Here is a 26439-nt window from a genome sequence, read left to right as displayed (position 1 = left end):
CATTCGACTTCCAAATCACGACTTCTGATTGGCTGCAGGAAGCTCCTGCAGCCAATCGGAAGCTGCGGAAGCGCCGCCAGACGTTTGGTTTCCAAAAGAACATTAAAAAACCAGAACAGTTACTTCCGGGTTTTGATCGTTCGGGGGCCAAAACGTCCGAGTTACAGGGCATTTGACAACCAAGGTACGACTGTACTGAATACCCCTTGATTCAGCAGGGGTCAAGCCAAAGGCTTGGCAGAACTAGTGGGTTTTAAGGAAGGATTTGAAGAGAAACTGAGATGCATTATGCCAAATCGATGTTTGTGAGAGAGTTCTAGGCATAAAGGGGCAGCAAGGGAGAAACAAAAGCCAGTAAGGAGGCAGAAGTCCTTTGGGCACCTGAGGGTAGTGACACTAAAGGGTTAAAGGCCACAGACAGGTATCTCCTGAGATATGAGTTCAGAGAGGTAAGGATTGTTGAAGGTAAGGACCAAAGAGCACTGGGACACTGCACCAGTTTCACTAGAGGGAATCCTCGTTCTCCATTTGCACTGGATCTAGGTATTGGAAGGAAGCTTTGGGTTCCTTCCAGATTATCCAGCTGTGATATGCAGTGCGTTCAAAGTTGAGAACATGCCTTTTTACAAACCTACAAATATTTAGCATGCTTTGCACATCTCCAAAACAAATACACTACACACCACCCCTCTGAATCCCTTGAATGTATATGATAATAACTGGAATATTCTTTTCAGCTTGAAAGAACTGCTTGTTTTTCTGATCAAGCTGTTTCTATCAACACATAATGTTTTCCTTTCTATTATGTCAATGGTCTGTGAACATAAAAGTGTGTAAAGTGGCATATGCCAAAGGGATAAGTAATCTAGATGAAATTACTTTTTTACTTAAGCAATAGTGTTGAGAAGTGAATAATATTACATATGAAACAATGGCTTACAGGTTCAGTAAACACCAATGTTCTGCTTCAGCAGTTACCTGAGTCTGAATGAAAATGTTTTGTTTCTCAGCATTGATATCTGAAAAGAAAATGGTATGCAGTATATACTTTATGGGTCTCTGAGAGCGTCCCAGTGCCAAATGGTAATTTCTCAAGTTCCCTGTTCTACTGCAGGGATGTAGTTGTGACTCAGATTTACTGTGGTGTGGCTGAATGTTTGATCTATAAACACCAGAAATGTGGTGTGAAAACAGACTGAGTTGGATCCAAATAAGCCCTTCTGCACTTGGAAGGTGACATGTTCCAGAGAGTGCTTAATACAGGAAGTTGGGTTGCCATAGTTGCATAGGAAATGCAAAATATATTCCTCAGTTTGCAGAAGGGGAAACATGAGAACTGCTATAAGTGTATCTGCCTACTATGGCACAGGATGAACATTTCCTCTAATGCTCATGGCAAGTATTGGCAGCTATTTTCATTCTGCTCATCATTTTTTGGATCCAACTCACTGTTGTTTAGGATAGCCTGAACATTCACTTTAATTCAAATCTGAATATTTTGGTTGACAAGTAAACACTCTTCAGAAACTGGGTTTTGCCCCTCAAGCCCTTCTAGGTCTGGGCTTGGGCCAAGCAAAAGCTATGGTTAGGCAAAGAATTATAGACACCAAGAAACAACAGGACTGCTGAAGGTGCCCCTGACTACAAAATTGTAGAAATCGAGAGATATGCACCGGCAGCATATCTCTTTTTTCTTGTATCAAAAAAATGCAAGAAGGGTTTTTACACTTGCCAGAAGCTCGGCTCTGCCTTTAAAAAAGTCCCATATGACCAGAGAATTTGCGCCTGTCCATTGGGGGGTATAGGAAGCCCCAAACACATATTTTTTAGATGTCCCTTTTACGATAAGGCACGTAGAGAAACTATTGACCCCCTGCTGGTGAGGCTTGCTGACCTCTCGGTAAAGCAAAAATTCGATCTTCTCCTGTTACGCAAAAATCACAAGACGACCCGGATGGTTGCCAGATTCTGCGCACAGATCTGTAGGCGCAGACCATCCCCCGATTCAATCCAGTTTGTTAAGAAAATTCCCAAACTCGGATCCATTTCTCTATGGTAATCTATCTTAAAGTTTTTGTGTTTTATATGCCAACCACATTTTTAAACTTAAAATCCATTGTTTTAAATGTTTGTTTTGCTTTTGGGATTGTAGTTCCATTTGTGTTTCACAAGCTGGTCTCTGACCGTAATAAATTTCATGTATGGTTGACGAGTATCTGGGTCGACAGTAAAATTTCAGTTAGAAGACTGGCAATTCAGCTAGCCATTTTGTTTCAGAATTAGAAATGTCACTTTTTGGAAAATCCTATCTATTTAAGCAGGCATCGTCAGATACACTTGTGACACCTGACATGGTGCATGTTGCTTTGTCAGCTGGAGAGCATGACAAGTCATCAGCCTTACTGCCAACTTGGAAGCTGCGCAGGTGAGCAGGGATCATCCCAGCAGTTAGGTGTGGCAATCCCTGTCCCTTTCCCAGCTCCGTGAGCTGCGAGGAAGGCTGGGAGAAAGAAGTCCCCCAAACAACTTGCAGGGCTTCCTTGCTCCAACTTGCTTGGGTGCCTGCTGCCAGAACCTGCTTGGTTCACCTTCAAGCAGTGGCAGTTGGGAAAGCCTGGCAACCAGGGGGCTTGCAGGGAGAGGGAAGGTTGGAAGGGCTGACAATTAAAGAAAATGGCTTAATCAGCAAGGCAGCAAAAATAATAGACTGTTGCTGCTGTACCCTCCAGAGGTAGATGGTTTATTGTGGGCAAGCTGTGTTTTCATGGACCCTGCGATATGCTTCTGAAGAACCCTAGAAGATTTGCACATCACATGTGAAGGTATAGTCCAAAGGTAGAGTCCAACAACCTCTTCCCAAAGTGGGCAGCGAGAAGCTGACAATGCTATAGTCCTTTCTGCCCAGCAACTAATGTTCAAAGGCTCTGAATCTGGAAGTTCCACAGCTGACAGACAGAACACAGCTGGGAAAATTCTGCTTAGAGACATTTACAGTTGCCTAGAGACATAGACAGCAGATGCATCGCTCACGCACTAGATGTTTCTTTTGAGTTACATTTAGGCTTGCCAGTCTACCAGGTGGGAGACCTCGCTTGCTTCTTTGGTTTTTCCTTCAGGCTAGTTGACATATTTTGTATGTGTGTGTGTGCATGTGTGGAAGAAAGCAGAATTTGGAGCTGATTGGCAGAGTTTTTGTTTATTTTTGAGTAAAGTCAGCACAATCTGTTTTTCTACTGAGAGCTCATGCTGGAGCTGTGCTGCACATCCAACAAGGAGACACATGGTTCACCTGAGCCCTAGTGCACCATTTCCAGTGCTGCATTGTGAGAGACTTGCTGCATAGCCACCAGGTCTGGGGTGTATTGAGCTGAGAGAGGCAGGGTGGGTGGAGTCAGATCAATGGCATGGCTCTGCAGCAGCAGCAGCAGCAGCAGCAATAAGGACTGATCTTGTTCACATTTACTTGCACAACGCCCTTACCCTGCACTAACACCCAAACATACAAACACTGTATCACATTTGTAGCCACAGATGGAAAAAATCTTTGCAGCTAGCTCCACTAGTAGTGGGTTTTGCCCTCTGACCTGTTCACGGCTCCTTCTTATTTATTTTAAAGGCTTCTAGACCACCCTTCGTGCAACAGATTCTGGGGTGGCTGTGTACAGCCATAAAAGTACAATATAATGCAAAACCATGCTACCCTTTGTCCCTGTCCAGGGGTCAAAAGATTTATGGCAAAAGGTTGGCAACCTAATGAAAATTCAGGTATTTTCCTGCCAGATGTTGAGATGCAGATTCCACTATGATTGTTGCAATGCCTCATCACTGCGTGCCTTAAAAAAACCATCACATGCTGAAAACAGTGCAAAGCTTAGGGGCTTAATGGCTTAAGTCCCTAAGTCTCTGGCAAGAGTTTGCAGTAGTCTGTTTGAAATTAATTGTTGCAGAATATGGCGTGCACTGGCACAGCATGCAGAAGGAACAATGAGCTGCCAAGAAGGTGCCATTGGCTGATCCACTGAGAACTGGCTGTTCTTTCAGATCTGAACTGTGACTTTCAATCTCATGAAATAAGTGCTGGTAAACACCATTTGGAAAGTTTGTTTTGGCTTTTAAATTCCCCCAATGAATAATAATAATAATAATAATAATAATAATAATAATAATAATAATATTTCACTTCCATTGATATTATACATTGGTCTGCATCCAACATTCCTGTCTGCAAGGAAAATTCATAAGAGTATTTTGCTAATGAGGGTGCTTTACATGCCAGTCTCTTACTCAGCTGATTGAGGCTTCCCACCTGAAACATAGTGGTTTATAGTGAGGAACATTGTCCCTAAGAGACCAGAAACTATCGCTGGGATAAAAGAGGAACAGGATTTCACATTGGGATAAATCTACTGTGTGCAAGTTGATTACATTAGTAATAAGTTTATTACATTAGTGCAAGTAGATAAATAGGTACCGTTTGTGGTGGGAAGGTTAATGGTGTTTCTGTGCACTCTGGCTTCCGTCACACTATTTTTTTCTTGTAGGGAGGGACCAGTGCATACAGTGGCAGTTGCCTCGCCAAGGTGCAGGGCCCTAGCAGCTGCCCATGAATGCCTGGTGCAGACACCAACATCCATTCTTTCTTTATAGTAGAGGCCTGGGCAGGAAGTTCAGTTGTTTCCAGTGGGACCTACTAATAGTTGTTTTAAGATTGTAGCCAAAGGTTTTCTGCAGTGCTTTAGAGAGAGAGAGAGAGAGTGTGTGTGTGTGTGTGTGTGTGTGTGTGTGTGTGTGTGTGTGTAACACACCTGTGCTCAAAGATCTGTGCAGGGTGCCAATCTGCTACAGAGCGAAATTCAAGCTGCTGCTTTTAGTACAGTCGTACCTTGGTTCTCGAACAGAATGTGTTCCGGGAGTCTACTCAACTCCCAAAACTGTTCGAAAACTTAGGTGCAGCTTCCGATAGGCCAATTGGAAGCCGCGCCAGACGTGTGGCTTCCGAAAATCATTTGAAAACCGGAACACTCACTTCCGGTTTTCGATCCTTCAGGATCTGAAACATACAAGTTCCAAGGCGTTTGGCAATCAAGGTACAACTGTATACTAAGTCCTTAATAACTTGGGACCAGTTTACCTATGAGATCGCCTTACTCCACATGTGCTTCAGTTGGCGAAATTGGCACTACTACAGGTGCCACATAGTACCTGTTCCGCATTTGTAAAAACTGTGCCAGTGCCTACACTCTGAAAGTCCTTGCCTATTGGTATCAAGCAAGCACCTTTGCTGTATTCCTTTCTCTGCCTGCTAAAAACACTCCTGTTGAGGCAAGCCTACCCAGTTGCTTAGAAACGCTTATGTGAATTTTAATCTGTTTTAATATTTTAACGTGTATGTTTTAAATTATTGTAATATTTTCTTGATTTTATTGTTTTATCTTTGTGTAAACAGTTTTAAGGGTGTGTGTTTTTACAGTCAAGTGGTGTATAAATTTTATGAAATAATATATAAAGAAGCTACTTGGGGGCTGCAGTATGATTTCCCCCATTCTTTAGATTTTAGCAATTTATCCCCCCAACCTTGCCTTCCTCTCTTCATTCAATTATCTACAACCTGCACATGTTATTAGTGCAACATGCTCCACAAAGTCTGGTAAAAATGAGCATTATGTGAAACAATTCTTAAACTCTTTCATTGAAAATGTGCATCTTTATATATTTTACTTCATCTCTGCATTGTAATTGACTTAAAATTGTCTGTCATTTTATTTTGTCCAAAACTGTTAAAAACACAATTAGTAGACATTAGATAATGAGATAGAACTGAAAATAGTGCAATAAAATGTAATCTAAATTACTGTTTTTTCTTATTCGAGATTACCTTATATATAGATGTTCAACTCAAAAGTGAAGATTAGCTAAGCAGTCTCCCTTTCCCCATGACAAAATTTATTCTGTTGATGAAAAAAAAAACATTTCCTTTTTATATTGCTAATATGCATTGTCGTGGGGACGCGGGTGGCACTGTGGGTAAAAGCCTCAGCGCCTAGGGCTTGCCAAGCGTAAGGTCGACGGTTCGAATCCCCGCGGCGGGGTGCGCTCCCGTCGTTCGGTCCCAGCGCCTGCCAACCTAGCAGTTCGAAAGCACCCCCGGGTGCAAGTAGATAAATAGGGACCGCTTTATAGCGGGAAGGTAAACGGTGTTTCCGTGTGCTGCGCTGGTGTGGCTCGCCAGAGCAGCTTCGTCACGCTGGCCACGTGACCCGGAAGTGTCTCCGGACAGCGCTGGCCCCCGGCCTCTTGAGTGAGATGGGCGCACAACCCTAGAGTCTGTCAAGACTGGCCCGTACGGGCAGGGGTACCTTTACCTTTTAATATGCATTGTCAATTTTCGTCTGGTAAAATAAAACTAGTTCACTGAGTCAGTGAACAGGGAAAACATTATTTCCCTTAATGTTAAGGCAAGAAATACCCAGTACATGTGTTTGAGTGGGATTGGCCCGTTAAAGACCACCAGATGAAAAGCAACAATGCAGGAACAGCCATTTAGCCACACATACAAGAGCCTGGTGCCAGCAATTGCCACTAAGGTTTCTCTCAAATTGATTGCTATCCTGTCCCAGAGTTGCCAGCTGCATGCCTTTAAAGGCATCCTTGGACCATTTTGTGAGGCAGAGACAGAGGAAAGCAGGAGCAATCCTCACACAGCTTTCAAGTAAATTGTCAGACTAATGTCACTTTGGAGAAAGAGAGTGCATTATGCACAAGTGTGGACCTCTTGGAGAGGTGTCCATTGGCACAGTGGGCCGCAAGTCAGAGAGTAGCTAGTGTGATGTTACACTCTGGTAGTTTCTTCCCTTCCGAAGTTGTCTTTGGAAGATAAGATAAGGATAATATATATGTCGATGAAGTAAGGACTTCATTGACATGTGTATTATCTTATGTTTTCATCCTTAGTGATGGCTTCTTATTATTTGGGGTTGTTATATCAGAAATAGCATGTCCCTACCCCTGAAAAATATTCACAGCTGTTTTTAAGATTCATAATCTAGAGAAAAAGCTAAGATCGAAACCGAAGTCACAGGAGATTCTGAGAGAAATTAAACTCTACCAGGCACAATACTCTAAATTGATAAATCAGGAGGTGGAGTGGAAAATTAAGTTAATGTAAGATTCATAATCTAACTGCTGGAGTTGAAAAATTCCTGGGTATCTGCTTGGGCCCAGATAATGGTCTGAAGTAGAGACAGATGCTCACAGAATTCTCCACATCCAAATTTCTCCATGGATTTTGGAATCCCCAATTAACTAGTCTGGATTGTGGAATGATTCCAATGAGTTAGCAGTCCACCATTCTTTGGGTTTTGATCTGTTGGCTTTGTACAGACTTAAAAATGCGCAGTCTGCTGCCCTTTTCAGTTTCTTCTCTTTATTTATAACTTTCCCCCCAGTACAGATTGCTGATGTGCAGAGACACATCATGTCTTGATGAAGTAAAGTGCAAAAAAGGGGGATCTTGATGCATACAATTGTGCCACGATTCCTTTTCGTGCAGTATTTCATCATTGGGTTATCAGACATTAGTCAAACTCAGCGTAGACTCACTGAAATTGCCACACCCACCCCAAAAATCTGCCAAGTTGCTTCACAAACAAAATAAGAAAACAACAACTGTAGAAAATGCCATTCACCAAAACAGTAGGAAACAAAAATAAATAAAATAATAGCAACAGTTGAAACTGCAACTTTCAGGATGCAAACCTTAATTAAAAAGCAGATCAAGATATTCAGAACTCATTTAAAATCAATCAGAGAGGAAGCCAAGCACAACTCTTCATGTTAGTGAATCCCATAAAGATGGGGTAAGAATAGACAATGAGAGAAAAGCAGAAAGGTACAATAAAAGAGGACCCCAGGATTCCTATGAATCGCAGATCTCACTTCACTCATTGGCTGAAAGCCAGGAGTAGCCAGGGCAGTTCATCTCACAGAAATTGCCTAGAAAAGCTACTTTTCCTTTTTGCTTCCTAAATTTCTTAGGTTTAGAACTAGGACTAGAAACTAATCACTGTACCTGCTAAACTATGCAGGCTTGGCCTAGTAATCTACCTGGATCCAAGACCACCTAGGGACAACCCCTTGGACTTTTTGGAAAACTAGCTAGCTAAATAAAATGTTCTTAGCACTCCAACAATAAAATGCTCTTAGCACTCCAACAATTTCTTTGTACAGCATCTCGGAGGCTTTTTAAACCTTGTGGAATATAGGAGCAGGACTGCAAGAGCCATGGAATATGCAAGGCAGTGTCCTCCATGGCCTTGGGAGAGTAGACAGACTCCATGTTTACCATCAGAGACTAAACATATATTATTAGTGTACCCTTGTAAAGAAGCTAACTATGGTATGACTGATCCAAATTTAATTTAGAACATTCATTTAAAAATGTGTGCTGCTTCCTTAGATTATCTGAAAGGCATAAACTCAGAAAATAGCATCAAGCTGTCCTTCCTAATGGCATTGTTTAGTGATGCTAATTACTGTTCTTATTAAAGTAGATAAACTGCTGCTGACTTTAGCAATAAAAATTGTTTTTTAAGACTGTGTGGGACTTATTAAAATAATTGCAATTTATTTTTTATAACTAATTTTCAAAAACAAATAAAATAATTACATGTATCTGTATATATAATTTCCTCCTAATGCAAGTGGATAAGTGAGTTGATATTCCTAAATACAAGCTTGCGTGTGTCTATCTGTCTGAATGTTAATTGTGTGATTAATCTGAATTCCTATGATGATTGACCACATAGGAGCCTACTTCCTGGGGCTGAGGTCCCTTTGGCGTCCTCAATAAAATATTCGATGGGTGTTGGCATTCAAAGGGTGTGTGTGTGCAGCATCTTGTAATCTGGGGGTTTCCTTGCCAATATTTTAGTCAAATTGGCACCCTGATTGACCCCATGCTGCTTTAAGCTTCTTCCTAAATTTTAGGGTGGGGTGGGAGGCAATTTCCATCAGAATTATGGGAGTGATAAGGAAGGTTTAAAACTTTGATTGACTCTGCATTGCTCAGTTTGCTAGGGAGCAGCTGAGTGGTGAAAGGGAGCTTGGACTGCCATAATCTTTAGTGGCGCTCCACCCCTTCTTCCAGCAGATCAGCAGGGCAGGTACACAGAGGGCCTTTGTTAGATTAGGAAGCGGAGCAGAAGCAGTTCAGGAAGTGCAGATTGCGCATAGTGCCCATAAAATGTAAAGGAAATGCACTCAAGATCCCAGTTTAAAGGGATTCAGGAAATCAGCCTCATCCAAGAGCACCTGGATCTGGTTGCTGGCTACATACTCAATAAATTTGCAGAGATAGGGGAGATTTGCAGCTGGTTTATAATTACAGTACCATGTATTCAGATCTTCCTGCTCCAGAGAGAAATGATTAAGGAATGGTTTTTCTACCTCCTCCTTCAGGGGACCTGTTTTCTGTAAAAAACAAACAAAAAACTGTTTGTCAGTATATTGCTCATGGGATGTTTTATTCAAATATGAATTTCCTTAAATATTATCAGGGCAATAGTATGAACCCATACAGTTTGTGGTCACTACACTAGTGGTAACGTGACTTGTGATCTACAGCACTCACAATCCTGTGCTGAAACAGCAGTCCTTAGACTCCTGCCAGCTGGTGGAGTTTGCTAGACTTATGTCTCTTTTCTGCCGGTAAAGCAGGATTGCTGTGCCAACAGAAGGGGGTTTAGGATTTATTTTTACCCCACACAACAGATGCAACTTAGAGATAGATTTGAAGCTTATTACTATTGCTAATAATTGAGTTCTATTTTTTTTAAAAAAAACCAGTCTGATTCCAGGTTTCTTTCCATATTCCATTTCCAGTGTGTGGCACTGGTAATTCCTTACCAATAGGCATAGAAAGGGGATGCTGTATAGAGCAATGGGGGGGGGGGGGATCTCAGAAAGAACCAAGAAAAGCACTATATTTCTGTAGACAAAACTTTGTTATCTAATTGCAGGTTGTATAACAGTGATTGATTTATGATCTCTGGTGTACCTTCGCTATTCATGCCACCCACTCAGACTTCCAGCTGGGGACTATCGGGAGAAATCCCTGGGGAAGTTTGAGATGGGAATTGGTAATCAATTTTCTACCTGCCAGGCAAGATACATTTTCTCTGCCCACATTTACTCTTCAGTCTCCTTCTTACAGAAAGTCTCCATAAGTACCAAAGGGAGGGAATACAAATATAATGGGGTTTACAAATCAATCTCTTCTATTGTTGTAAGAGCTGGGAGCTGAATGTCAATGACAGGCCAAGGAAGTATTTGTCGAAGACTATAACTCTTTCTTAAGAAGCAGGGGGAAAATATTTTTTTCAAGAATCATTGCTGTTGGGATGACATGTAGTCATCGAAGAATCTTTCTGTGGGGCTACAAGCTGTAAACTGGGAGAAGGGGGGGGGATTGCTGCACAGGTCAATCAGGAGAGCGAGATCAATATTCTTCACCTTAGGAGCACATTTAACGTATAAATTGCGGAAGCTGTGCACATGCCCCAGTTCATGCTATGCTACTTTCATTCTCAAGTTAGACTGTAGGATAGAAGTGTGAGGTTCATTGGGGCAGATACAGAATACAAAGGATACTTCATTAAAAATATCAACTTTAGGTTAATGTAATACTGACTTGATTAGGAACTCATTCTGTAACAAGTACATTGCAGCCATCTCATAGGTGTGGAATTAACACTTGGCACAGGGTTACCATCATCATCATCATGATATCAAATTTTGTCCACTCTTTCCAATAATATTTAGTCAAACTTGTGATAAAATCATATGCTCTTTTTTCCCTAGCCTGAATAGAAAAAGAGAAGCATACTATATAATGACATCATAATATCTGTGGGAAGAGGGAGGAAACTTCACATGGGTTTGTCATTTTTGGTTTCATTCCCATGAGAATTACATGCTCAGGTCCCAAAAGTCTATTTATATTCCTGCATTGTGGGGGTTGGACTAGATGACCCTTCACGCCCCTTCCAACTCTACAATTCTATGATAAGTGTAAAATGCGGATTGTGGGTTTACCTGTCCCTTATATTGCAGAGGCATAACTTTTATATGCATTTTTGCATGTTTAGTAGGTTGTCACCATTTTAAAGAAGAAATGTTTTGTTAGTTTAAATTATTATATTTTGAGGGGGGGAAATGCATGTGAGAAAATCAATAGTTCAGTGGAGGGCAGGGGGCTTAGCATTTACATACCAGACGGAATCTGAGAAGTGGTATTGCCATCACCTGGGAAGCACGTTTAAGATGCCATCTACAGAGCTTTTATAAGCATGTTTATTAAAAAAATAATGTAAAGAGTTTTAAAAGCTCTTTACATTAGCTTTTAGCAAAGCTATCAAAATAGCTTTATCAGTTTATCAAAATGTTTATCAAAATGTTTGTATTTCAGTAATCAGTTAATTGGATAAGGCTGCAGTCTTGTATCTACTTACCGTATTGGCCCGAATATAAACCACACCTGCAAATAAGCCACACCTTTAAAAGTCGGTGTCTTGGGAGCTGCGGGTGGGATGGGCGCTGTTGCCCCATGCTGCTTTCTGGGGGGGGGAGCCACACTCCCCCCCTCCCCCCCATAGCTCGGGGGGGGGGAGGGTTGGGAGCGGCCAGCGGCTGGCGCACCATTTCCCTGCGCTCCCAGGCTGCTTTCTTTTCACAATCGGAATTTGGAGGGGGGGGACTGCAGCTTATATTCAGGCCAATATGGCAACCTAGGTGTATGTCTCATAAAATTTTGTGGCACTCATAAATGTTGTACCCCAAGTGTGTAGTGAATATACCTAGTACAAACTATGGTCCCAGTGAAATCCTGTCACGTGAGACTCAAAAGAGGCTTTGTGGGGTGAGGGGGTATCTCTCCTCCTCCTCCCTGAATTGATTAGTGGTCTGAATGTAAAATATGCTTATATAAGTATACGAAGCATACAAAAATATCCATATATCAGTAGTCATTACTCATTCATATTAAGATGTCACAAAATATTTGTTCTAACATTATCCTCATTTCTGAAAACTAAAAATGTATACTTAAGTAATCATGTTTCCAATGCAAAATTCTTAAAATGCAAAAGTAATTGACACCAACACTGAGACTCTATAGGCATTAATATTAATATAACATTTCTGCTTCACATTAGTTATACATGGGGTCCATAATCTCTCACGTTTGGATTTAAAACCTGTCAGAGCTTGAGTCATCTAGGTCCTTACAGATGAACAAATTTATTTTGGCATAATTTTTCATGGGCATCCCCTTCATCATGCATCTTATGAAGTAGACTCAAGTCCATAAAAGCTTATGCCACAATAAACTTGTTAGTCTTTAAGATGCTGCAAGGCCATTTGTTGTTTTGGCTATGTGAGTCTAACACTGGCTTTCTCTCTGGGATTAGCTAGAATGTGCTTTTAGAATATGCATTCAGAATTGCAAGTACTTTTGCATTTCTTTGAGAGAGGTTCAAGTGCAATTTAAACATTTAACAGGAAAATTCTTACTGTATATTCTGGAAGTAGGGTTACCTATGTGAAGATGCTATTGGGACTTTGTTACTGACAGGGTATAATGTGTACAATGGATGCTTCAACAGAAAGAGATGTCTGAGTCAGATCTAGCAACTCTGATATAATAAGGTTGTTCCTTTGGCAAAGTTCATTCCTTGCAAATATAGCTGAAGCCCTTCTCATCCTACCCCCGCCTGCAAATGTTGCTAATCTTGTTATGTACTGAAGTTCTCACCCTGGGCCAGCAGGGGGATACTGTAGATAGTTCAGGTCCACATATGCAAATAAGGGATCGAAAGTGACGTTCAGTGATTGGATAGTTACAGAAAATGGTTACTGTTGCGTTCTAGTGGAGCTCTATATAAGCAGGCTGGCTGAACCCTTCAGTTCAGTTCAGTTCTGGCCTGTGAATAAACAAGAGCTTTTTGAAGAATCGCTGTGTCGTCTGATATGTTCACCCACAACTTAATAAATCTTATTTTTAAAAAATGTTTTACTTTCCCTCTAACATTTCTGTAGTTGGTTGCTGGAGCGGGACTATCCCAGCTGCCCTCAGTTTTTATTTACATGAAATTAAGTCAGAGCTCTATAGTTCTGTACCACCAATAGAAAGTAAAGCTGAAGAAAATGGGAGGAGTGTGCCAACACAGTTATGTATGTGGAAATGGTGTTTGGAGGGGAGAAGCAAAGATGAATTTGAAGGAAGCTTTTTCAGAATGTAACTAATGCTGAACTAGCCATGGTTATAGCACACATTTAATAGAGGTGAATAGTATCTATGATGAAATGTGCTATAAGGGTTAGGAGCACATATTGCCTGGTGTTATTTAGTGCTGGGGTAAAGCGGTCTCAGAACATTTGCCAAGGATGCCAAAGGGATAAATAGAATTCAAAAGAGAAATTACCAAAAAGATCCCTTGATAACTAAACAGTGATCATAAATTGGAATGTATATGCAAATGAAGTAAATAATTAAAAACTCCAAGAGGAGCGTTGACTAGGTAGTTGATGTCTGGCAATTACAAAAGCTGCATTTTTAATATACATACCGGTACATCTCAGGAGCCAGTAAAAATTAGCTGCCAGACTAATGGACTTGCTTTTCATCCAAGGCAGAATTTTAATGAGAGTATTATTTATAGTGTGGAAGAGAGCACTCAAGCGCAATCTTGTGGGATGTTTGGCTTTGGTATTCTCCTTGCCTAATTTTTTAACCTGTGGCTCTTAGAGGCAAGACTTGTATATTATGTCTATGAAGGTGCAAAGATGATCCACTGACCACTTTCACATACAAGTGGCGTGAGACCTGGTCTTGTGTGCTCCCTGCTCTTCCCACACAACTGGAAGGAGGACTTTGATCAAACTATTCATCAAACTGTAATATTTCCTTAAATAGTTCGAAAAGGGTTTCCGTTCTTCCACAAAGCAGTCATCATTAGATTCTCTCATTTTGGCTGTTAACTTTGCCAGTTCAGCACAGTCTATCGCCTTCCTTATCCATTCCTCTTTGGAACTTATATAAAGAATACTAGCCACTCTTTTTCTGGAACTTCTTTTCCAATAATCCCTAAGAGAAAGGCTTCTGTTTTTTTTTTTTCCTTTTTGGGTGGGGGGGTTGTATAAGCATTTTAAACGTATTTTTCATCTCATCATATATCATTTCCCAGAATGCTCTTGATTTCTTACAGGCCCACCACATATGAAAGAAAGTTCCATCAACCTGTTTACAATTGTATTAATTATTTCTAATCTTCTTTTACATTTTAGCCAATTTCTTAGGTGTTAGATACCATCAATACATCATTTTCATATAATTTTCTTTAAAAGTACAACAGACAGTAAATTTCTTTTTTTAAAAAAGATATTTATTAAGATTTTACAGAATGAAGAAAAAAAAGAAAAATACAAAATAAAAATAGTTAAAAAACATACCATCTTTCCATCACTTATTTTTCATTTGCTTGTTTCCCAGACCTCCTTACACCTCCCTTTTTTGTATTCCAATTCAATTTATTAGTTCAGCAAATCCTTTCCCTCTTTGTTTATCCTAGTCTTTAATCTTAAAATATTATAACATTAAATTTTTACCTGTTAATAATCCATTTTTTCATATTCCTTATAGCGTTATAGCTAAAAACCACTTAACTTTTTATCCAACATCATTCTAACATTCATTAATTTTACAATATTTCTGTAGATAGTCTTTAAATTTCTTCCAATCTTCTTCCACCGACTTCTCCCTGGTCTCGGATTCTGCCGGTCATTTCTGCCAGTTCCATATAGTCCATCACTTTCATCTGCCATTCTTCCAGGGTGGGTAGATCTTGTGTCTTCCAATACTTTGCAATAAGTATTCTTGCTGCTGTCGTGGCATACATAAAGAAAGTTCTATCCTTTTTTGGCACCAATTGGCCTACGATGCCCAGGAGAAAGGCCTCTGGTTTCTTCAAGAAGGTATATTTTAATACCTTTTTCATTTCATTATATATCATCTCCCAGAAAGCCTTAATCCTTGGGCACGTCCACCAAAGGTGAAAGAATGTACCTTCAGTTTCTTTACATTTCCAACACTTATTATCGGGGAGATGATAGATTTTTGCAAGCTTGACTGGAGTCATGTACCACCTGTATATCATTTTCATAATATTCTCTCTTAAGGCATTACATGCCGTAAACTTCATACCTGTGGTCCATAACTGTTCCCAGTCAGCCATCATAATGTTATGTCCAACATCTTGAGCCCACTTAATCATAGCAGATTTCACCGTTTCATCCTGCGTATTCCATTTCAACAGCAAGTTATACATCCTTGACAAAGTCTTAGTTTTGGGATCTAACAGTTCTGTTTCCAATTTTGATTTTTCCACCTGGAATCCAATTTTTTTGTCCAAATTGTATGCCTCCATTATTTGATAATAATGAAGCCAATCTCGCACTTTGTTTTTTAGTTTTTCATAACTCTGCAATTTCAGTTTGTCTCCCACTTGTTCCAAAATTTCCCAATATTTCGGCCATTTGGCCTCCATATTGAGTTTTTTCTGAGCCTTTGCTTCCATTGGTGACAACCACCTTGGGGTTTTATTTTCAAGCAAATCCTTATATCTTATCCAGACATTATTAAAACCTTCCAGATCCAAAATGTCTGTGTTTTCACGGAGTAGCCATTCTTTCAACCAGCAGAAAGCTGCTGATTCATAATAAAGTTTAAGGTCTGGCAGGGCAAATCCACCTCTTTCCTTTGCATCCGTTAATATTTTAAATTTTATTCTGGGCTTCTTGCCCTGCCAGACAAATCTAGAAATATCTCTCTGCCACTTCTTGAAACAATCCATTTTGTCCAAAATTTGCAATGTTTGAAACAAAAATAACATTCTTGGCAATACATTCATCTTTATAGCAGCAATACGGCCTAACAATGAAAGCTTCAAATTTGACCAAATTTCTAGATTTTTTTTTCACTTCCGTCCAGCATTTTTCATAATTGCCTTTAAATAAATTCCCATTTTTAGCTGTCATATTAATCCCCAGGTATTTCACTTTCTTAACCACTGTTAAACCTGTCACATTCTGAAACCTCTCTCTTTCAATCGCTGTTAAGTTTTTCTCTAAAACCTTTGTTTTTAGTTTATTCAATTTAAATCCTACAACCTGGCCAAAATCTTGAATCAGTTCCAACAGGCAGTAAATTTCATGACAATTTTCCACAACTTCTCCCATGCATCCATTTCTGTATTATGTCCTAGATCTTTAGCCCATTGTATCATTGCCGATTTAACCAGTTAATCGATCATTTCCCACTCTAGTAACAGTTTACACATTTTTTTAATCATTTTTTCTCTTCGTTCAAGCAAAACCAGAAACCATCTGTGGCAAGGGGAGGCTTCCAGTGAGTTTGTGGATCTTCTCCACACTCCCAATACCATCAGCGGGTTTGAGGGTGTGTTGCCGTCACAACCTGTTCTTGGATTGTCAAACGAGTTTTCTCCTGACCAAGAGAAATGGCTTGGGTGGTTGACCTGGAGGTCCTTTCTTATCTCATTTCAGTTGGTCTACTAGGCCTATTTTGCTTAAAAGAAAGGAAAAGTGGACACTTTCACTTTGTTTCAGATATGGAGCCTCTTTTTCTAAAACTCACAGCTAATATTCTTATATTTGCAAAGATGGAATGTTTGAGAGAAACGATGACATGATATCAGTTTCTTATTGTCGGTTTTCTATATTATAGACCAGTCTTTACAATCACCAAGGGCAGATTGTTCCTCAAAAGAAGCCCCCAGAGGTTTTGCTTGCATTGAAAAGTGTTTTAATTATTACCCTGTATAAAAATGTAAGAAGGGGCGCTTCACTGAACACTTTTTTGACCTTCATGGCTAAATTGTAGACACAAAAGCAGTTTTGAAAGCTTTACTACATGCATAGCTGAAATGTTTCCTCTGCAGTAGCAAATGTGATTCTATTAAACATATTCACAGCTGAAGCTATTTAGAGCTGTTTAGGACCCCCGCAGGCGGACTAACATTAAAAAATGAGAGTGATTAGGATTCATTTGCATATTAAAATGATTTTAATTAAACACAGATTTTGCAAATGTTTTAAAAGCTATGATCAATCTTTTGCAGGCTGGCTTGGTTATTTATATGATCTAATAAGGGCTTTAGCTATTGTTAAGGCTTTAGCTCTGTTCCTTAACCCGTATCAATGAGACTATTTTTCTAAAAATGATGGAGCATAGTGTTTTTTGTATTTTCCTGTCAATCTCTGAATTGTCAGCCACCCAAAATGATGTGTAATTTTTTTACATAGAAATAATATTTGAAATTATAAAGTTATCAGCAAATGGAAAGAAGAATGTCAAGAAAAAGATGTATATGAAGGCAAGCAGTTTGGGCTTAGCTGTGATGAAAGTGGCCAGCCCGTTGTCTGAGCTGTGACACTTTAGAGCGTGGGGGTTCACATTACTGAATGCTCCTCAACAGAAAACAGCTTTCAAAACAAAACAAAACCCAGCAGACATGTTCCTATCCTAGTGTCTCCCTGATATGCTAGTTATTTATATACAAGGATATTTTAGCATAAGAACATTCTACCGTACTATTCTGAACCTCCAGTTTAAAGTGGCACAGTCTATACATGTTTATGTCTTTTCTAAAAACACAAAAATATTATTATTGTTGCAAATTTGGTGAAACCAAGAAAGAGAGAGAACCGAAACATTATATGGTCAATACTTACTAGCACTGGGGTCATTCCACGGCAGTTTAATGCGGTCATGCCTCGGATTTTGATGAAACTAGTTTTAGAAGCTGCAGTATTTGAAATGCAAGTGTTGATAGAAGATGACAACATATTTCACTTTAATCTGGAGAACAAAGCTGAACTGAGAAGCTTTTTCAACTTCCTAATTCATGAAACATTTATCTCGCTATCAGGTTATATTATAATACCACAGATGTGGCTTGTCAGCATTTCTCTTATAAATTGTTGTTTTTGAGGCTTTAAATGAGAGCCTTAAAGGCTCACTTAAATTACTTTCACGTACTTTCAGTATGTTGGCCTACGAACATGGTTTATCCCCCACCCCCACCCCAATTCCTAATTAAGGAAAGAACAGTTGGGATCTTTTTCGTTTGGTGGCCTACGCAGAGTAATAACTCTGTTCATGCTGTGTTCAATGAGAGTTCAAAGGCCAAAGCATTATATAGCGGAGAACCCATTGAGAACTGGAATAGTTTGTGAAGACTGGAGGAGAGCTAATGCATTCCCTGAAGTTTGAAAAGGCAAGCAGAAAGACCAAGAGTTAGCCTGGTTAGTCTGAGAAATACAAAACTAAACTGCAAAACAATCAATGAAAATGGGCTGGGTTATTATTATTATTATTATTATTATTATTATTATTATTATGAAGATTTATATACCAACCTTCATCATAAGATCTCAGGGTGGTTCATAGAATAAAATACTAGCAGGCTGGATACAAGCTGGCAATTTTTAAAATTATTTACATTTATTAAGACTAAACCTTGCAAGACTAGTGCAATTCCCTTCAATTAAAGAAACAATCACTTTCAACAGGCTAGCTGCAACTAAAGCTGCAGAGCAAATTTAGCTTCCCTTTTGTGACCTTCATATAGAAGACCTCACATACAATTTAGGCCTAGTTCTTAGGGGCAGTCAATCTCCGCCTGGGCTGTAGCATTTCAGATTGCAGATGGAGACTGACATTACTGAGTGTTCCTCCATATATTCAAAATTCATCTCCAAATAGGAAATGACAGGGCCAGAGAAAAGGAAAGGTTAGAAACCTGTTCCCCACTGCTACCCCAATGGTGTAAGAAGAGAGAGAAAATTCTTTGTGGAGCTGCTCTGGGGGTTTTCTGGGGATAGATATTCAAAATTTCCCTTAAATATTTACAAAGAAGCAGTCTTTTGTATTTATCCAACCAGAGTAGTTTAGAGGTGCATGTTAATTTACAGTGATACTTTGGTTACAATGAAAAAGAATAATGAAAACCTTATTGCTTCAGCTGTGAAAATGCAATGTGGACCATGACTTAGGCTGACCAAATGTTAACAAATAATATAGTGACCCACAGAAGACCTGTCCTCTGATAAATATTCAGCAACATGCTACATACCTTCTAATAATATTTTCTCACCTAATTTAATACTTCTACCAGTATCTACCCTCAGGTGCATATATAATCACTTTTGTTTCCTAGCTATTAGTTCCAAAATAATGGTTATTTAATTTTTACTGGGAACTTCTGGTTTAAATTTGATTAGATCTTAAAGGTTCTACTTTCAGAGACTAAGATTTGTATACAATTCCTATAGATGATTTGCAATTAATTGTTATTTTTGTTTTATGGCTAGAGATTAGTGATTCTCCAGGTTAATAAGCCATTTATTTATTTTTCGAGAGAGAGAGAGAGAAAATGACTTATCTGGTTTTCTGAGCCAGTCCAACTTCAGAATCACCCGCCATCTCCCCCCCACCTACACAGCCCCCACTCCTAAACTTCCCACTTCCTTGTTCCTTTTGAACTGAACTGTGAAGAAAATATTAGCTCAGAAAGCTTTTTTTCTATAAAATGCCATTGTTTTGCTATCCAGATGGCTTAGCTCTCCATTACACAGGGAACTCTGCCTCACATACAAAGCATCTGACATGTATCTGGTCAGGAAAAGCTCCTTAATTGTTCTGTCTAGCAGGGAAGGAGTGGCGGAGCATTCAATTCCTTTCTCCCTGCTCTTGTTTTTCTTGAGAGAGTGTCAGCTGCTCAAGATCAGGTTTTACTGGTGGCCCTGACAGACAGACATACCCCTCACCTTTCTCCTCTCTCTTCACACAAAGTTTAAACGAGGAAACATTTCTTATAGAAAATTGCCTCTTCGTGGATATGAAGCTCATCTGTGCTAATCTGCTATTAGGTAGGCTGTAGAATTTAAGCTATTTGGTTGCTTTCCTTTGCTCATTTACACATAAGCAACTGAACTGCAAAAAAGTCACATCCTCATGTTATTCCCCCAAATTCCCCTACATCAGAGGTTTTCAACGTTTTTTGAGTCCACAACTCCCTTGACCAGCTACATTCTTTCTGTGGCACCTCTGTGGGGCTCAGGAGCCCAGTTATGTCACCCCTTTGGTGCCACAACACACTGGTTGAAAACCACTGCCGTACATTCCTGGGTGCCAGATCCTCCTCATAATTCCTGAGTTAGCAAAAGTTAGAATTAATGAAGGTTTGAATAACTTTGCCAAACAGGGAAATGACCTGGATTTAGTTATGCTAATGAGCCAAGCCAGCAAGTTGGATGGGCCATTAAAGGGTAAAGAGACCCCTGACCATTAGGTCCAGTCACGGACAACTCTGGGGTTGCGGCGCTCATCTCACTTTATTGACCGAGAGAGCTGGCATACAGCTTCTGGGTCACGTGGCCAGCATGACTAAGCTGCTTCTGGCGAGCCAGAGCAGTGCATGGAAACACTGTTTACCTTCCTGCCAGAGTGGTACCTATTTATCTACTTGAACTTTGACGTGTTTTTGAACTGCTAGGTTGGCAGGAGAAGGGACCGAGCAACGGGAGCTCATCCCGTTGTGGGGATTCGAACCGCCGACCTTCCGATCGGCAAGCCCTAGGCTCTGTGGTTTAACCCATTAGCAGGGGACAAAAGCCAGTGATGGCCCATCAAGGACAAGACCCATCAGAGGGCAAGGCTGCCAGGCAAGGGGCCCCTTCTTTGCTGGGTGCCAGTGGGCAAAGGCAAAGACAGGTTTAGGGTTTCAACTTTGAATGACACATGTCTATGGGGAGGTCCTTGGAGTTGGTGAGCAGCGAGGAGGACGAGGAGGGGCAGAACTCCAAGTGAGCTGGGGATGACCAGCAGGAACTAAGAGACACAGAGGATAGCTTTTTGCTGCCCTTTTAATCCAAAGCTGCTCTTAAGGGGGAAGCCAGACCCTCATAGGATGTGACTGACCTGCAATCCCTCCATCTAGGTGCAGGTTGTATATATGTATAAATAAAACCATATATCACAGAGACACTACAGTCTGTGCTTTTGAAGAAAACACATACCCTGGAGCCCCTGGAATCTCACTCCAATTGGAGATGGGGTGGTGTTTGACATTAAAAAGTATGCAGCCACAACTGCCTTTCACTTTTTCCTCTAAACTAAATACAGTCAAACCTCATTCTGCGTCCGCCTCTGCTTGTGTCCGCTTCGGCGAACGTCCGCGGCAAACCCGGAAGTACGGGAATGGATTACGTCCGGGTTCACCGCTAAATCGCGCTTCGTGCATGCGCAAAGGCGGTGCTTTGATGTGCGTCATTTTCTGGTTGTGGCGGGCCCTCCAGAGCAGATCCCCGCCGTAATCCCAGGTTCCACTGTAGTCCCAAATGCTGTATCCTTTCTTCATAGGGGAGTTTCACCATCCCCTTGATCCTTTTAGTTGCCCTTTTCTGTTGCTCCCCTCCAACTGGCACACAGTGGGACTCTGCTTCTAGGCATGAAGATTCCAGCTAACAATCATGGCCTAATATCCACAAATACCTTGCCTTCCATGAATCTGTCTAGTCCCCCTTCAAAGCTATCCAAGTTAATGTGTGAAGCCAGGCATTTATCTAGATCCATGGAACTATAAGGACCTATTTCCAGAATTTTGGTTTACGTTTATATCTAATAGTTTCTAGGATATTTGGATAAAAAAGCAACAAACCAAAAATATCAGTCCAAAGCACACTAGTTATATATATTTGGTTCCAAAAGGTTCATTATCGATGATAAAATGTTGATGCACTTAGAAGTATGATGGAAATAGTATGACCTAACTTACATCTCCAGATTTAATTCAGGCTTGTAGCTGAAAAGATATGGACGGCACCCTTAAGAGAATTGAATTGTAAGGTTTGCATAGTTTAGTAGCCCTATCAATAGCTAGGAGTTATTATAAATTTCTTTCTTTTCATATGTAAATCTACATCTAATGCAAAACGTTGCTTTTGCAAATTAGCTTTGAGAATATTCCTTGGCAAGGTCTAATGTTGCCCCAAGTTAAATTTATAAACTTGATTAGTCAGGAACACTAAAAAAATGATAGAATCTATATAATGGAAAGGAGGTTCTTTTAACCCTACTATTTCATCATAATTTTTTTGATGAGGATAGTTGTTAAATCAACTGTCTAATTGAATAGTAGGTGTAATTACAATAGTAAGAGGTAGAACTGGACTTCTTTAAAGTCAATTCAGATGGTGCACCTTCAGGAAATGCTCTTGGCGGTTTTCTATTGGCTAGAGCAGATAAGCCCCTTGAAGCCCTTGAAGCCCAAGGAGCAGAGTTCTGGGCCTTCAAAGCCCACTGTGCCCTGCTTGCAAGGCCCTTTCAGAATAGATTTGCTCCCTTCCATAGCAATTTTACTGGAGCCACATTTTTTGCAATTTCCAGAATAGTCTCCAGCACAGTAGGATATAATGGCATCAGTTTTAGTTGATGTGGCCTGATGACACGGACAAGGCACTTGCAACAATGTGCCTAAACATATGCACCTTTGACCCTTCACTTCACAGAGCATGTTGAGGGTACATGACAGGTGCATCTTTGTGTAAGAGAGTGGTCCTGGCAGTCTTGAAAGAAGCAATGATCCAACTTAAAGGTAAAGGGACCCCTGATCGTTAGGTCCAGCTGCGGACAACTCTGGGGTTGCCGGGCTCATCTCGCTTTACTGGCCGAGGGAGCTGGCATTTGTCTGCAGACAGCTTCTTGGTCATGTGGTCAGCATGACTAAGCCACTTCTGGTGAAACCAGAGCAGCGCACGGAAACACCATTTACCTTCCCGCCAGAGTAGTACCTATTTATCTACTTGCACTTGGACGTGCTTTTGAACTGCTAGGTTGGCAGGAGCTGGGACCGAGCAACGGGAGCTCACCCTGTCATGGGGATTCGAACCACCAACCTGCCGGTCGGCAAGCCCTAGGCTCAGTGGTTTAACCCACAGTGCCATCTGCGTCCCTATGATCCAACGTACTTGTTGACAACTGCCACCCAGTGACAAATACTCCCTTTCTGTGGTAGGTGATCAAAAGATTTGTGGTGTGACAGCTGCAGGAACAGAAGAGCCTGCTGGATCAGGCTAATGGCTCATCTATTCCGGCATCCTGTTATCATAGTAAGCCCAGCAACACAGCTGACAGGAGGCCAGGTGCATGGCAGCAGCTGTCCCAATCAGCTGCCCCACCTAGTGGATGACCATTATTGAGAGAAGAATGTTATTGTGATCCTATTATTCTTGTTTAAACTCTCAGCGGGTTTTGATTCCATTGACCATGGTCTCTTTAACCAATGCAGTGAGATGGGTATTGAAGGCACTGTTTCTCCAGGATTGATTTCAGAAAATAGCATTGGGTGGTTTCCCACCCACCCAACTACCCACATAGCACTTGTGCTGCGGGGGGCCACTGCCTACTATGCTGTTCCCAATGTTATTTAACATCTACATGAACACATTAGGAGTGGTCATTGGAAGATCTGGGATAAGGTGTCATCAATATGCTGACATTATCAAGATCTATTTCTGAATCAGGAAAAGCCATGCAAGCCCTATACCAGTGCTTGGACACAGTGGTGGGCTACATGAGGGCCAAAAACTGAGTCTGAATCTTGGCAAGGTGGAGACACCATGAGTGAGAAGTTCCTGAGTCCAGATAACTGGTCATTTGCCTGCTTTGGATGGGGCTGTACTTTGCTGAAGGAGCAGGTTCATAACTTGGCAGTGCTCTGCATCTCTGTTTCTACAGGCTGATGTGACTTCAGTGGCTAAGTGTGCCTTCTGCCATAGATGCCATTGGGGGAGGGGAGGATGCCGAGGCACCCACAAATTTTCACTGTGGGTGCCCAGCTGGGTGACCCACTGTGACACGTGCTGCAGCAGGACACTCTGTCAGACCCTCCTGCTGTGGTGGTGTGTGACTGTCGTGAACATGCCAGCCCAAAGCTGCCTGAAACTGAAAGCAGGCAGACGCAGAGAGAGCAGAGAGGCGTGCATATTTCTCAGACAGTTGAAACAGGGGGGTTGTCAACCCCTCCTCTTTCGGGAGTTGGCAGGAATGCAGCTTATCTGCTTTGGCAGAGCGGGCTGGAGAGCAGCCTGCTCTCGCAAGAAGCACAGTCATACCTGGCACAAAGGGGTGCAGTTCCTCACAGGAAGAGGAGGCAACTTATGCCATTAGTCCCCAAACTAGGCGAATAGGGAAAATCCAAAAAGAAAACAAGCCCCAAAACGTAAGGGTCGGAAGTTCAGGATGTTCTGCAGAAACCGGAAGCACTCTTCAGAAGGGTCAACTTGACTGTGATGAATGGATGCTCCAATAGAGCGGTTGGAGACTAATTGCTGCTTGCAATAAATCTACCAGTTAATTAAGTCTTGTGTACTGTTATCAAGCCAGCTGCCGGCCCACACCTGGCAGTGACATCACGCATGCTTGCCGGACACCCACAATGTTGGGTGTAACCTGGCATGCCATCTTTGGCTGGTGAAACAGCTAAAGCCATTTCTGGGCCAGGATGACCTGACCACTTTTAGCCATCTGCTGAGACTACTACAATGCGCTCTATGTGGGGCTACCTCTGAGTATGGCTCTGTGCACCACTGCAGCTGGTGCAAAATGCAGTGGCTCACCTACTTGCTGGGGCAGAATATTGCTATTGCATTACGCCATTGCTGAAAGACTGGCTGCCAATTAGCTTATGGGCTAAGCTCATGGTGCTGGTTCTAGTGTACAAAACCTTATACAGCTTGGGATCAGGATACCTAAAAGATCATCTCACCCATTAAATTTGCAGTCATTCACTGTGTTCTGTAGGAGAGGGTCTATTGCAGGCACCATCTCATGAAAGAAGTCCATTTGTTACGATGTGGGAATTGAACCTTTGGTGTGATTGCACGTACCCTTTGGAACTCCCTCCCATTACATATCAGAAAGGTGCCATCTTTACTGTATTTTCCGTGCCTGTTGAAGACGTTCCTCTTCCAAGAAGCCCCATAAGTGGAGCATTTTGCCCCACATTTTATTCACATTGGACTGAAATTCCATTTATATAAGTTTTTATTGTTAAATTGGTTCAGGATGTTTTATGGGTGATTCACACAATAAATAAATAACCAATAAACAAATAAATAGCATTACACTATTACAAGGCTGAGGTTTTTCACAAGATCAACTAAGAAAACCAGAATTTCAGTAGCCATTGCCATCTTGACTTTGAGCAAACTAAATTAAGTACTGTACATTATAGTGGAATGGGAGATTTTATATAATATAAAACATCTAGATAAGTTTGACTTTAGCCGTTAGAGTTGCTAAGATCATATATAGAGTTTTTGTAGTTCCCTTCCTACTCTTTGTGTCTATTTCCTAAGGAGCAAAACCAAACAGCAGTATACGTTGGAGAAATGATGGGAGTTAAGAGTTAACAGCAGGAAGATAAATGAGCTGTATACTCATCTCTACCAGTACCTTGGCTATCCCCTTCACTTCAATTAACAAGATTAGCTTTACTCCATAAATTACATGATTATTCCTATCAAGGAGCTAATGCTAGATTTATAGCAATGTACTCCTCATAAAATAATGGTTATTTTCCCCTTAAAGATATATATACTTCACTTTAGCTTCTCTTAATTACATGTATATTATACATCATTGTTCCAACCCAATTCTTTCCTGTTTTTTAAAGTAAATATATGGCTTTGGTTGTACACAGTATGCAAGTTACTTGAACAGTTGCCATTGACTATCTTTAATGAGGAACAATGTGCAGTATGCTTAGGATCCAAACTAATCTGCAAATAGCAATTTAGAAAAATCTGCTGTTCAGAAAAAATGCATACCCATATTTGCAGATAAGTGTTCAAAACATGCAATGTCTCTTCTTGGGCATGGCAGGAATATCCAGATATTGTTAGAATGCAGATGCAGCTTCATAAGACCTCCATGGGATAATAGATAAACCTTCAGAGACATGGTTGTTCACTCCACCTGTCCAACAGAAAGTTCGTTCAACGCCAGTACAATGATATCTAGGTGCCCTTTAACTTCTCTTTCTAGTTAGAGCAACTGGGTAGGTAATTAGAGTACGAGTGGTAGAAAAATTGTGCTGAATGCTCACTGTAGGCTGTTTGAAGATGTTTGAGGTGGTAGTGAAAAAGACAAAATTTCTCTTCTCTAGTAATTTTGGTTTGGGACAGTTTGGTTATAAGGAATAGCTTCACCAAAGAGAAACACTTCCTCTTCAGCTCTCAGACTAGCCCTGCCTGGTAAACGTCAGTTAGGGTTTTGCTTTGTAAGCAAGCCCAACAACACCA

At 40.9% G+C, this 26439-nt stretch overlaps 1 protein-coding gene across 1 annotated transcript in view; it reads left to right on the top strand.

Moving 5' to 3' along the window:
* SPAG16 (sperm associated antigen 16) overlaps nt 1–26439 on the top strand; it is a 409743-nt gene that overhangs the window by 253031 nt on the left and 130273 nt on the right. The gene's annotated exons all lie outside the window — the stretch shown is intronic.

The sequence above is a fragment of the Podarcis muralis genome, chromosome 1 (assembly GCF_964188315.1).
Source record: "Podarcis muralis chromosome 1, rPodMur119.hap1.1, whole genome shotgun sequence".
NCBI classification, from domain to species: Eukaryota; Metazoa; Chordata; class Lepidosauria; order Squamata; family Lacertidae; genus Podarcis; species Podarcis muralis.
Note: the sequence above shows the minus strand (reverse complement) of the source record. Positions and strands in the feature narration are given on the sequence as shown.